This window comes from Podarcis bocagei (genome assembly GCF_964188305.1).
Source record: "Podarcis bocagei genome assembly, chromosome: 17".
Lineage (NCBI taxonomy): Eukaryota > Metazoa > Chordata > Lepidosauria > Squamata > Lacertidae > Podarcis > Podarcis bocagei.
This window is the reverse complement of record NC_138143.1, coordinates 3,388,542-3,398,923: the sequence shown is the minus strand read 5'-3', so window position 1 is coordinate 3,398,923 and position 10,382 is coordinate 3,388,542. Positions and strand designations below refer to the sequence as shown.

Genomic DNA, 10,382 nt, shown 5'->3' with positions numbered 1-10,382 from the left:
GGGCTGGTCCACTGTCTGTCAGACCTGGGGGGGGGGGGCTAGACTATATTTTGGAAAACGAATTCCTATGCCCCAGAAATAACCCAGAGATGCATTTTAAATAAAAGCACACATTCTACTCATGTAAAAACACACTGATTCCCGGACTGTCCGCAGGCCGGATTTAGAAGGCGATTGGGCCAGATCCAGCCCCTGGGCCTTAGTTTGCCAACACATGGTTTTGAGAGCCCTTTGCTTTGGGGTCATAGGATAATCATTATGCAGAATCAATGCTGCTAGCACTCTGAGCAGTTCAAAAACATGACTCGTTTTTAAAAAATAGCTGCTGGCTCTTAAGGTACAGCTGTGTAACACCAATACAGTCATACCTTGGGTTACAAATGCTTCAGGTTGCGCATTTTTGGGTTACGGACACGCTGAAACATGGAAGTACCAGAATGGGTTACTTCCGGGTTTCGGTGCTCGCGCATGCGCAGAACCGCTAAATTGTGCTTTGTGCATGCGCAGAAGCACTGAATCGCAACCCACACGGATCACGTTCGCAACCCGAGCGTCCACTGTAGATACATTCTATATCAGCCATTCCAAACCTGGTACCCTCAGATTTTTTGGACTTCAGCTTCCACCATTCCTGATCATTGGCCACGTAGGCTGGGGCAGATGGGAGTAGGAGTCCAACTGCAACTGGAGGGGTTCCAGGCTGGAGAAGGCTGTTCTATCCTTGTAAGGCATAAACGGGGGGGGGGGGCTTTAAGTATACAGACAACAGAGCACAATGTCACTTGTTGGGGAGCTCCATCTGTGAATGTCCATTAAAGCTAGCTTCTTCTCTCAGACAGAGGAGGGCTGGAAGTGGGGCCACTTTTCCAAATTACAGTTTTAAGCAGAAGGCGAACTCCTGCAAATCCTTATCATAACCAAAACCATAATGGGGAAAGATTAATTCCTCTCCTTTAGATACCAATGCAAATGTTAACAGCTCAGCATTACCACGTCTGCCATGAAGAGGCACATACAGAAAGCCTTCATCATTTTTTATTATTAAATTCAGATCATGGTAAGCAGTTCTACAAGTAGCTCAAGTGCAGAAGATCAGAGAAGATGAAGTGACATGGAAATTAGCTGACTTTAGGGTAGCCTTTGAGGCTACATACCTTATTAACAGCCTCACACTCCTAATATTGCTACAACTTGGTGCTGTCTGATGAGTTTTGCTTTCTTCTCGACACAAAAGTACTACTTTTAACAAAACCCATACTGCCATGCTTCACATAAAAAATAAAAAATGATGTGTATATTTAGTAATAGCTCTTCCACGCTGGTGCAAAAAAGAATGCAAACCAGACCAATGATTGTTCACAGGAAACCTGAGTATGAAGGTTGCTCCAGGGGACAACTTGGAAAAAGGACAGGTATAATGCAATGAACAGGGTTTGTGTATATTTTATGCAGGTATAACTAAAGCTACAGATTTCAATATTGCCTGCAGAATCCAACATTCTGAGAAGCTCAACTTTTTGCTGCAGTCTTGTTTTAAAAACTAAGTTCTTAAACATATACCCAGTGGCGTAGTGTGGGGGGTGCAGGGGGGGCCGGCCGCACCAGGCGCAACATCTGGGGGGGGGGCGCTCGCACTCGCAGCTCTCTGCCCCTACCTGGCTCACTCACTCTAGGGGGCACAAATTACTTGCCTTGCCCCGGGTGCTGACAACCCACGCTACGCCACTGCATATACCTGTGAAGATTTGCTTGAAAACTGCACAATGTCTACTGAAATCTCCAAAGCCAGAAGGTGCTGAATAAGTCAGGAGTGGTCTAGTGGTCAGGAGGAAAAGCTTCAGTGCTCTGTTTAGCTGACAAAAGCATAATTAGGTGAATGAAGCAAATGTATACAGTCATACCTCGGGTTAAAGTAGCTTCAAGTTAAGTATTTTTGGGTAGCGCTCCGCGGCGACCTGGAAGTAATGGAGCGCATTACTTCCAGGTTTCACCGCTCGTGCATGCGCAGACGCTCAAAATGACGTCACACACATACGCGGAAGCGGTGAGACGTGACCCGTGCATGTGCAGATGCACAGTCACATATTATGTTTACTTCAGGATGCAAATGGGGCACCAGAACGGATCCCCTTCGTATCCAGAGGTACCACTGTACAGACATTCTTTACTTGCATGTTTCAGCTCACTTTTAAAAATAACACATACACAGTGCTGATAAGCTAATTGATACATTTTTCCTGATAGTTCAGGTGTTGTCCATTTATCCACTCAGAATACACTAAAACCAAATACATACGCCTCTTTAATATGCCTACAGAAGCCTCTCATACAATGGACATGTTAGCCTCTAAGGCACCACAGCAACTCATTTCTTTATCCAGCCACAGAAACATGCTGTAAAACTGCTGCACGTAAAAACAATGCAGCCTGGACAAATGTTTCCGCCCATCAAGAGTACAGCCCAGATTTAGAAGCTGTGTCATCATATCAATAGTGCTGCAAAGCAAACTTCAGTGACTAGCAGATCTCTGCTACTGATGGAGGTGAAACAGGAAATAAAAATTGCTTTATAACTAGAGGGCCCCTCCACCACCGCTGTAGAGGGAAAATCTCCTAGAACCACATCGTTTTACCTTTTTTTTTTTACCCTACAGCCACTGTGAAGCCTATATTCCTTACACATTCTTCAAAAAGATTGTCTTATAGGAAAAAGTGCAACGTTGTTCAATGCTTCCTTCTATGTCAGTCAAAATGGGTTTTTAAGTAGTGAAGAGGCAGGCAAGATTAGACGCACATCTCAAATATGTGTTTTTCCAACAACTTTCATTCTACAGTGGTACCTCGGGTTCAGTACCACCCAAAGTTAGACATTAAGGAATTTTTTTTTTTTTAAAACAACTTTAAAAATCTACAGGACGTGGAAGTCTGACAAAACAATTCTATACACCAATTATGTGAAGCACTGGGGGGTTTTTTTGGGGGGGGGGGGTAACACAACCACAATATCAGCAGAACTGGAACAACTATACAGTAGTACCTCTGGTTATGTACTTAATTCGTTCCGGAGGTCTGTTCTTAACCTGAAACTGAAGCACCACTTTAGCTTATGGGGCCTCCCGCTGCTGCCGTGCCACTGCCACGCGATTTCTGTTCTCATCCTGAAGCAAAGTTCTTAACCCAAGGTACTATTTCTGGGTTAGCGGAGTCTGTAACCTGAAGCGTTTGTCACCCGAGGTACCACTGTACAGGGTTACCTGAGGATTTTTTGTGGGGGGAAACACTCCACCAGACAATACTGTACAAAATGGGTAGCCATGGTCTAAGCATCCCTGAAAACACAGCCAATGTCCACCAGTCAGGGACTGTGCCAGCAACAATGCCCACATACCACCCATGCCTGATGGGAGCCAATGAAGGCTCATCGGGGGGGGGGGCAGCCGAGTACACCTGCACTGGGCCTCTGAAGGCAAAGCTGGCCAGGAGGCCCTGCCAAGCACTGGCTGCTTTTTTATTTGAGTTTATAATTTATTCTAACAAGACTCCTATCCTGGGCTTCAGCATCAACACACACAAGACCTACAAAACCCACACTGTATTTAATAACTGACTTGCTAGCCAGAGGTGACCAAGAATTGCATATATCTTGGAGTTATAGGAAAAAACTATAGAAACTACAGGCTTTGGGGAAACTTTCAGCAGAGGCCTTGAGGTATTATATCAAAATCTGAGAGCAAAGCTGATTAGAAATAATGAAAGATTTCAACATAAAGAAAGGGACTAGGCAAGGCTGCCCTTTGTCACCTCTATCGTTTATTATGGTATCAGAATCATTAGCGATTGCAATAAGGAAAGACCCAGAAATAAAAGGAATAGTAGTAGGAAGTAAATCATATAAAATAAAGGCCTTTGCAGATGATTTGGTAATATTTACCAAAATTCCGGCAGAAAGCATATTAAAAATATTAGATATAATTTCTAAATTTGGAAAGGTGGCGGGATTTAAAATAAACAAAAACAAAATGCTAGCAAAAAATATGTCTGCATAAGAGAAAAAACAACTGCAAATAAATTCGGGATTAACAAGGCTAAATATTTAGGAATTTGGTTAAAAAATAAAAACAGTAACCTATTTAAAGATAATTATTTAAAGATATGGAAAGAAATCAAAAAGGACTTAGAAATATGGAATAGGCTGAACCTATCGCTCTGGGGAAGAGTATCCACAGTAATAATGAATGTGCTCCCTAAGATGATGTTTTTGTTTCAGATGATCCCAGTGACTGGGGGTTCAGGATGTTTCAAGTCATGGCAGGAAGACCTTTCAAAGTTTCTTTGTCAATACAAAAAACCTAGAATTAAACATAAATTATTAATAGACGGCAAAAACAGAGGAGGACTTGCACTGCCAGACCTGAAACTTTATTATGAATCTTTATTATAACTTTATTATGAATCTTTATTATGTACCTCGGGTTACATACGCTTCAGGTTACAGACTCCGCTAACCCAGAAATAGCGCTTCAGGTTAAGAACTTTGCTTCAGGATGAGAACAGAAATCATGCTCCGGCGGCGCGGCAGCAGCAGGAGGCCCCATTAGCTAAAGTGGTGCTTCAGGTTAAGAACAGTTTCAGGTTATGTGCAGATCTCTGGAACGAATTAAGTACTTAACCTGAGGTACCACTGTACCAATAACAAACTTAGTTGGTCTCTAAGGTGCTACTGGAAGGAATTTTTTAATTTTGTATCAATAGAGATATTCAAGAAAGACGATAAAAAAGGTTTTCCAATGGAAGAATCAAAAATAGATAAAGAACAAATACAAAATAAGAAAAGAATAATTTCTAGAATGTATAGGCTTAGAATGGGGGATGAAAGATGAAGAGGTGAAAGATGTAATGATTAAGTAGGCAAAAGATTTTGGCAAAAATATCCAACTATTGGCATGGGAAAGATTCTGGAATAGAGAATGGAAATGTACGGCCTGTTATACACTAAAGGAAAATCTGTTGAAGATGTTCTACAGGTGGTATATAACTCCCAGAAAACTATCTAAAATGTATAAAACAAGCTCTAACACTTGCTGGAGGTGTAAACAGGCAGAAGGGACACTGTTTCACATGTGGTGGGGTTGCAAAAAAATTAAGAACTTCTGGGATATTATATATGAGGAATTGAAAAAAAATGTTTAAGCAAACCTTTATAAAGAAACCAGAAGCTTTCCTTTTGGGCATCTTAGATTCGGATATCCCAAATGAAAAAAAGAGAATATTCTTATATGCTACAATGGCAGCAAGAATATTAATAGCTAGAAATTGGAAAAGTGAAATAGTACCAACAAAAAGGGAATGGCAGGATAAATTATTTGAATATCTGGAATTGGCAAAAATGACAGATGCGATTAGGAGATAGTCTAACCAAAAATTCCAAAAGGAATGGGAAATTTACAGAGATTATTTAAAAAACTGTGTCCCCAAGTCAAAACCTGGATTTGCTTTGATTAATTTTCGCAAAACACAACATGGATTACAAGTATTGTATGCTGAAAACAGCAGAAATGAAGAAAGGATAAAAGGATCAATTTAAAAAATATACAAAATAAACCCACATTGAGGACGGAAGCCTATTAGAGAAGAAAAGGAATTGAGATTAAAGAATAGGGTGACATACCGTATTTTTCGCCCCATAAGACGCACCGGCCCATAAGACGCACCTAGATTTTAGGGGGGGAAATGAAGGAAAAAATTTTTATTTCCCCCCCAGGTGCGCTGCGCTACACCAGGAGCTTGGGGCGTGCGGAGCTCAGCGCGCCCCAAGCTTCTGCGTGCCGGCAAGGTCTCCGCTAGCGTGGGAGAGCCGGCGCCTCTCCCAGGGCTAGCGGACCCCTGCGCTAATCCAGAAGCTTGGGGCGTGCTGAGGTCAGCGCGCCCCAAGCTTCTGCATGCCGGCAAGCAGTCCGCTGCCGCCCCAAGCCTTGCGCACCCGGCGGGACCTCCTGCCGGGTGCGGGAGGCTTGGGGCGGCAGCGGACTGCTTGCCGGCATGCAGAAGCTTGGGGCGCGCTGACCTCAGCACGCCCCAAGCTTCTAGGTGCGCGCAAGCAGTCCGCTGCCGCCCCAAGCCTTGCGCACCCGGCGGGACCTCCTGCCGGGTGCGGGAGGCTTGGGGCGGCAGCGGACTGCTTGCCGGCATGCAGAAGCTTGGGGCGCGCTGACCTCAGCACGCCCCAAGCTTCTAGGTGCGCGCAAGCAGTCCGCTGCCGCCCCAAGCCTTGCGCACCCTGCCTTCAGGGCGCCCGACGCTCCGAGAAGCAGGCTGCTATCCGCAGCCTAGACATCCCTGCGGGTCCTCCCACAGGGCTGCCTGGGCGGCGGAATTGTTCCCGAAGCGTCGGGCACTCTGCCTTCAGGGCGCCCGACGCTCCGAGAAGCAGGCTGCTATCCGCAGCCTAGGCAACCCTGCGGGACCTCCCACAGGGCTGCCTGGGCTGCGGAATGGTTCCCAAAGCGTCGGGCGCTCTGCCTTCAGGGCGCTCGACGCTGCGAGAAGCAGGCTGCTATCCGCAGCCTAGGCAGCCCTGTGGGACCTCCTACAGGGCTGCCTGGGCTGCGGAATGGTTCCCGAAGCGTCGGGCGCTCTGCCTTCAGGGCGCTCGACGCTGCGAGAAGCAGGCTGCTATCCGCAGCCTAGGCAGCCCTGTGGGACCTCCCACAGGGCTGCCTGGGCGGCGGAATGGTTCCCGAAGCGTCGGGCGCTCTGCCTTCAGGGCGCTCGACGCTGCGAGAAGCAGGCTGCTATCCGCAGCCTAGGCAGCCCTGTGGGACCTCCCACAGGGCTGCCTGGGCTGCGGAATGGTTCCCGAAGCGTCGGGCGCTCTGCCTTCAGGGCGCTCGACGCTGCGAGAAGCAGGCTGCTATCCGCAGCCTAGGCAGCCCTGTGGGACCTCCCACAGGGCTGCCTGGGCGGCGGAATGGTTCCCGAAGCGTCGGGCGCTCTGCCTTCAGGGCGCTCGACGCTGCGAGAAGCAGGCTGCTATCCGCAGCCTAGGCAACCCTGCGGGACCTCCCACAGGGCTGCCTGGGCGGCGGAATTGTTCCCGAAGCGTCGGGCGCTCTGCCTTCAGGGCGCCCGACGCTCCGAGAAGCAGGCTGCTATCCGCAGCCTAGGCAACCCTGTGGGACCTCCCACAGGGCTGCCTGGGCGGCGGATATCTTCCTGAAGCCTGGAGAGCGAGAGGGGTCGGTGCGCACCGACCCCTCTCGCTCTTCAAGCTTCAGCGAAAGCCTGCATTCGCCCCATAAGACGCACCCAGATTTTCCCTTCATTTTTGGAGGGGAAAAAGTGCGTCTTATGGGGCGAAAAATACGGTAAGTCCGTATGTAATAACATATCTATTTATGGTTGTATGTATGCTTTTTGTAATTTTTTTTCTTTTTTGTTTGATGTTGTCATTTTACTATTTTGGTTTATTTTATTGTCTGTGTTTGTTCATCAAGTAAGAAAACTAATAAAAAGAAAAAAGAAAAAAGAATTGCATGTAAGTGAAGAAATGGGTAGGCTAGTAGCAAAGAAGGAACAAGTAAGTTCATTCTACACTGCCAATGTGGAAGCACAAACTGCAGGCGGCTCAGTTGGGGGGCGGCTCATGGGCTGGTTAAACGACCCCCGTGGGCCACTTGTGGCCCCTGGGCCTTAGGTTACCGACCCCTGTAATAGATCTTTATATTTTTCCCATACTGAGGCTTGCAACTTGTCTGGGCTCATTTGCAAAGCTCCACAAAACAACAGTACCGCACCCTCACTCCAACAGTTTTAGGAGCTCAGCCAGGAACCACTATGTGGTTACATTCTCTTATGCTGCTTACAACCACCATTTGGAGCACAAGACACCAAAGGAAAGGACAGCCCATGCAACACAGCTCCCACCACAGTTCAAAGAGCCCACATAGCCCTCCTGCTGTGGGAAGTAGGAAATGGTATTGCAAGGCCCACCAGGGGGAAGGGAACAAATGTCCCTACTCACCTTTTACGTGACTGGTTAAAAAAATGTTGAGGGGGAAAAAGAGCATGCACTCAAACCCACACTGAACAGCTCCCTAATCACTCAGCCACAACAGCAGACAGGAAATACAGTGGTGCATCGCAAGACGAAATTAATTCGTTCCGCGAGTTTTTTCGTCTAGCGAATTTTTCGTCTTGCGAAGCACGGTGTCGGAAAAGTTTTGGAAAAGCTTCAAAAATCACCAAAAACCTCAAAAAAGTCTACCACACCGCGTTCTATGAGTTGCTCCTCGAAGTCAAGTCGCAATTGTATTAACAGTGTTAAGAAAAAGGAAACAAACTTGCAAAAAACGCAAGACATTTTTGTCTTGCGAAGCAAGCCCATAGGGAAATTCGTCTTGCGAAGCAGCTCAAAAACCGCAAAACCCTTTCGTCTAGCGAGCTTTTCGTCTTGCAAGGCATTCGTCTTGCGGGGCACCACTGTACACATATCATAGGGAACTGTCAGTGCCCAGTCACAAGACCCAGTCATAGGTAACAGGAGTCCAGAGCCTGTAGGAGCCCTGCCTGGGCAGGGATCCCCAGGTTCAAAGAAAAGGCACGACCCCACACTTGGAAACTGAGCCAGTCAGGGGAAGAGCTACACAGATTGATAGGCCAGCTCTGCCATGTAGGATCCCAGCACGGCTCATTGCCAGGCCTCACAGAAGTTCTTTATGTAAGAAGTGCCCTTTCACTCTCTGTTTCCAGTCACCAAAGTTCCCTCTTGCGAGCTCTAAGAGTGCATGACATGGGGTCATATATAACTGCATGTGGGTTTGTGTACTGGTGGTGGTGCACCGCGACAAAGTGTTGGGTTACACCATATCCCAGGAGTCAGCAATCTTTTCCAGCAGGGGGCCGGTCCACTGTCCCTCAGACCTTGGGGGGGGGCAGGCTATATTTTTTTTTTTGGGGGGGTGAACCAATTCCTATGTCCCACGAATAACCCAGAGATGCATTTTAAATAAAAGCACACATTCTACTCATGTAAAAATACGAGGCAGGCCCCACAAATAACCCAGCCCAGAGATACATTTTAAATAAAGGGATACATTCTACTCATGTAAAAACACGCTGATTCCCTGACCATCTGAAGGCCAGATTTAGAAGGTGATTGGGCCAGATCCGGCCCCCGGGTCTTAGTTTGCCTACCCATGCCATATCCAGTGCTGAGTTAGCAAATAGGGGGTGTAATTTCCCCACCCCCTGCACATCAACTGAAGTCAATAAGCAGCTGTGAGTATGCCTTTCCTCTGTGATGCCTACATCCCATCCATTCCTTTTAGGATGGCAATCTCTGCATTTCACAGCAGAGTTTCTGACAAATCCCATACAGTGGTACCTCTACTTGTACGTTCACCTCCAGTTACGTATCCTTCGGGATACGTGCGCAGCAAACCCAGAAGTATTTTTCTGGGGTTTGCCACGTGTGCATGCACAGAAGCACTAAACCGTGCCGCGCGCATGTGCAGAAGCGGCACCTCCGGATACGCACACCTCAGGATCCAACCGGAGCTCCGGAATGGATCCCGTGCGCAACCAGAGGTACCACTGTAGTTGCTAAGCCAGCAAAACTTGAGTGTAGGATTGTGTCCTGCATTACTACTACTTTTTAAAAGTAGCCTAAACTACTTTTTTTTAAAAAAAGCAACTTCCAGTCAAAAGTTGCAAAGCCCCAACAAACATCTTCATAACTACATCTGCAGAAGCTGAATATAAAAACCCTGCCCTTACCCCACCCCCACAAAAATCTATATTATTAAACCCCCAGACACTTATAATGGGAGATGAAAGTGCTTTACAAATTCTGTTTCTAGTGTCAATATGAGTTTAGTGTGATGTGGTCCCCCACTGAGGGAAGCCTTTTTTATATCCTATTTGGTTCTACAGAAGGTGTGGGAGTCTTTCTGCAAATCACTTCCATAATTCAAACTATAACGTGGCTACTCATGAAAAAGGCCGATTTATGACAGGAACCACAGGTCAGCACAACACTATTTAATTGACTAAACTCAAAATACGATACTTTCGCTGACATAAAAAGGGGTTCAACAGCAACTTGTTAACTGAAGCTAGAGATCAATCAACAGTTTTCACAAAAGCTGGAACTGAGGATGTGTTCACATTTCTGCCTTAGAGACAGTAAGTTGTGCCTGCCCCCAGGCCTTTCACAGCACTTCCCCCCAGATGTTCACATCAACACAGCTTCATTCCTTTGTACATGTCAAGGGGGGAGAATGTTCCAGGCAAAGGTGATCCTAATTTGTCTCTAGCCAAAGTGTGAATGGCTTCAGGACTCCCATCATGTGAAGCTGCTTTGAGAAATAATGCATCAAACAGTA

At 46.7% G+C, this 10,382-nt stretch overlaps 1 protein-coding gene across 4 annotated transcripts in view; it reads right to left on the bottom strand.

Moving 5' to 3' along the window:
* MECP2 (methyl-CpG binding protein 2) overlaps nucleotides 1-10,382 on the bottom strand; it is a 97,580-nt gene that overhangs the window by 68,814 nt on the left and 18,384 nt on the right. The gene's annotated exons all lie outside the window — the stretch shown is intronic.